Genomic DNA, 4,554 nt, shown 5'->3' on the forward strand with positions numbered 1-4,554 from the left:
TGGTCCCCATGGCAAGTATCCTTCTCTTTCCCCAACCCTGTTCACCTGACAGCTCCTTGCTATTTATTCCTTAAGCCCCACCTTAAGCATCTTAAGAAATTTTCTCTGAATTATTTACATAATTGATCTTACCTCCTTCTTTTAAATCACTACTATACTTCGTACAAAACGTGATTACACCCTTTATAACATGGTAGTATCTTAATTATTCATATGTCCATTTTTCTTCCAGACTCTGAGGTCATTGAGAATTGAGATCACATACTAGGTATCTTTATAGAGCCAACACCTAACAAATAGAACCATTAACTTCAACTCTTCTAGACCTCCTCACACTTTATATTGCATATATTAAAATGAACTCACATCACACAATTAATATAACTCTTTTGCTATGATATTTTGAAAGGATTTTATAATTTTGCTTTTAAAATTATTTAGCTACAGATGAGTGGTTTAATTCTCAAAGGGCAATAATTTCTAGGCAATCATTAACCATAATCATAATTCTCCCAAAGTGGGAAATCTGACCTAGAAATTACTTTTAAATATAATGAAACACTAAATTAACAATAATATTTTGCAGATATTTAATAAAATACTTATTTTACATTTTGTCATGTTTTTTCTTTTCATTTTTTTGGAACCAGTAGTGAACTTTTTCAGATCTCAAATATTTCCATACTGCTGAAAAATTTGTGGGCCAAAAGGACTGTTCTTATGGTACGTAATCAACACAGTACTTCTGCCAATACATACTAGGTATTAAATAAAGAATAAGAATTTTGGTGAATTAATAAGTACCTCTGTGGCCTTTTTTATTTTTTGCTACCACTTAGTTAGCCTTTGCCATGTGCCTGGCCCTGTGCTGTTATTCATATATATATTAACTCAATTGATGCTCACCATTATCTCCATTTTTATAGATGGAAGCACTTGATCCCTAAGGATATCAAGGAACTTATCTACTTGGTGCCTTGATAGCAGAGCCAAGATTCACTCTAAGGCCATGTCTCAACCACTACACTATATCATGTTTAAAAATTAGAGTACTATATCACTCTAAGGCCATGTCTCAACCACTACACTATATCATCTAAGGCCATGTTTCAACCACTATACTATATCAATCTGACTTACAGCTTCCTTGCCCATAAACTAAAGATAATTATATATTTCTCAAAATACACATATATCTTGAAAATGAAATGAAAAGCGACTAGCATAGTACTTAGAACATAGTTACTATACAATAAATAATTTAAATAGTTTGCTAGGGACTGAAACTAATTCTCCTGAGATAACAGTAGGAGTGCTCAGAACTCCTATTATGTGCTCCCATAGCAGCTGGACTTTTCCTAAGGAGCACCTGTGTTGAATCTAATATATTTGCTTAATTGTCTCCCTGTCTAGACTATGAGCTCCATGAGGACAAGAACCACGCCTTCCTAGTCACCTTCATACTCAAGTTCCCAGCATATTATCTGACAGAAATATTAGCTACTTGAAATAAATATTAATTGAATTGGTTAATTTAGTAAGCACCTACTTGGTGCAGATAACTACCAGGAAAGGAGTAGAAATCGAGTCTTTTGCCAACAAGTAGCCTATACTCTAGTTGGGTTAAAAAAAATTATAGCACAGTATTTTCAAAGCAGTATGTACTCATAATTTGTATAGTAGCATCTCATAAGACCTTGCTGCTTTTTCTACTCACAGAATCCCATAAAGGATATAATATGAAAAACATTGTCATAATTCTGCTAATATTCTTTTAGCATACTAAGATATCGTTAAGATGTAAGAAGAGAACAAAAACACATGAAGCCCATAATGATATGCAAATGATATTGATTTAATCAGTCATGTTTGCTGTCATAAAGAAGTCCACATGATTACAAAATATTTCACATATTGTGTGAACATTATTATAGACTACATCATCATCATCATTAAACACCCATCTGTGTGAAACACCCTGCTAGGTACCATGTAAAATGCTTTAATTAAACAAGTACAATCTCTACACTTTGAGAATCAAATTTACTCAAATAATCCTCTCTTAAAAAAAGTTCTCTGATACTTTTAAAGTATTAAATTTAAGGAATAATTTAAGCAACTGGATCCTATTTTATTGACACTTTCATTAATTTTCATAAATTATCAAGTGTACAAGGTAAATCCTAAAGAATATGGATTCAGTCAAGCTTTCATTTGTCATTTATTAATTTAAACTAGGTCTGGTTATTTATATTTATACTGATTTTTATATAGTCTTTATATATGAGGACTCAAGACTTTGTCATGGCTTTCAATTTTATTTCTAAATTTATCATTTGATTTTCAACTTATTTTATGGCATCCTTTTCTCCAAATAATGTCATGCAGTCACAGTTTTTAGTCTTTTGATACAGTTTCTGTCTTGCTGTAATGGTGTATTTTATTTTCATTCCTCATATGGTTTACTCTGTTAGATTTAAATCTTCAGTTCATCTGGAATTTATTTTTTGGAAGGTATTTTTTAAATGTTTTGCCAATTATCTTCACACCATTTTTTTCAAACTTTATCAATTATAAGTAATAACTTTTGCATTCCCAAATTTCTATATATACGTGGATCTATTTCTTGACTCTTGGTTCCATTCATCTATCTATTCTTCCTCCAATGCTGTATGTTTAAATTACCATGGTCTTATATCTCAGTTTCTGGTATGACACATTTTTGTTGCTATCATGAACAGGACATGCCCTTTTTCAGTTTAATTTTCTATCTTGTTATTATATCTGTGGAAAACCAATTGCATTTTATAAGTTTTGATCAGATTTGACTATCTTTCAAGCCTTTCCTTTTAGTTCTGTTAGCTCTTTTAGTTGATTATCTTTGGTCATTTTTTATTTATTTATTTATTTATTTATTTATTTATTTATTTATTTTTGGCTGTGTTGGGTCTTCGTTTGTGCGAGAGCTTTCTCTAGTTGCAGCAAGTGGGGGCCACTCTTCATCGCGGTGCGCGGGCCTCTCACTGTCGTGGCCTCTCTTGCTGCAGAGCACAGGCTCCAGACACGCAGGCTCCGTAGTTATGGCTCACGGGCCTAGTTGCTCCGCGGCATGTGGGATCTTCCCAGACCAGAGCTCGAACCCATGTACCCTGCATTGGCAGGCAGATTCTCAACCACTGTGCCACCAGGGAAGCCCTATCTTTGGTCATTTAGAGACAATTTCATCATCTGTAAATAATGATAACTTTGTCTCTCTCTTCCTGTATTAATACCAGATCTCTTTTCTTTTTTTTTCTCATTGCACTGGCTAGAACTTCCAGATAAATGTTTGACAATAGTAGATACAATGGAAAAATTTATCTTCTTTGAGAGGAAAGATAATCTAATTAAAAGCATTCTTGGGCTTCCCTGATGGCGCAGTGGTTGAGAGCCCGCCTGCCGTTGCAGGGGACACGGGTTCGTGCCCCGGTCCGGGAAGATCCCACATGCCGCGGAGTGGCTGGGGCCGTGAGCCACGGCTGCTGAGCCTGCGCGTCCGGAGCCTGTGCTCCGCAATGGGAGAGGCTACAACAGTGAGAGGCCTGCGTAAAGCAAAAAAAAAAAAAAAGCATTCTTAGCTCTTAATTATGCACTAAAGATAATTAGCAAATGGCCATGTGCTCTTCTACAACTATTGTGAAAATAATAGTAGTCATAATACTCTCTAATACTCTAATACATAATACTCTCTTCTCTGAGCAAGCAACTGTATCAGGCATTTCATACGTTTAATTCATAATCCTTAAAACATCCTGCAAGTTAGGCCTATTACACCCATTTTGCAGAAGAGGAAAGGAAAGTTCTCATCTACTGAATAACTTACCCAAGCTTACCCAGCTCATAAGTAGTGAATTCAGAAATATAACATAGAGCTTTCTAATTCTAAACTCTTCTTTTGTACCATATTATCTGCATTATATAAATAGCATAATGACTTAATTCTGAAATATGTAAATGGAAATATTTGATTGGGCAATTGGTGTAGGTTGCAATGATACACTTCAATATATTTTAAGTAAGTATTCATGTTGTGAGAATTATATATTGACTTAGAATGAGATAAATTATAATCATCACTTCTTAGTTTTAAAAAAATTGAAATGAGTTAACCTGATAAGTGTTAAGTACACACAATTAGTCAGTATCTTCATAATTATTTACCTAACTGTACCATATAAGCATATATTGATTGTATTGTGCCTTAACATTTAATAGATGCATAACTTCTCCCACAAACAGATTATGTATGTCAGAACTCTCAATAGAAACCCAACTCAAAAAGTGTCTAGTGAATTTATGTAACCAGAAACACCCAGAAGTAAGGCTGACCTCAGGCATGACTAAATCTTCCTTTTCTGAGTTTCTCCAAGTGTTGATTTGAGGAAAGAAAAAAAATTATCTTTCTCTTTGCTGTAATATTTTTTTTTTAAATCCAAAATTTTCTTGATTTAGGTAATATGCCTACTTCTTGGACCAATCACTGAGAGGATGAAGTCCTCTGATTGGCCAGGCTTG

This window comes from Neophocaena asiaeorientalis, unplaced genomic scaffold (genome assembly GCF_003031525.2).
Source record: "Neophocaena asiaeorientalis asiaeorientalis breed wild unplaced genomic scaffold, Neophocaena_asiaeorientalis_V1.1 scaffold36, whole genome shotgun sequence".
Taxonomy (NCBI): Eukaryota; Metazoa; Chordata; class Mammalia; order Artiodactyla; family Phocoenidae; genus Neophocaena; species Neophocaena asiaeorientalis.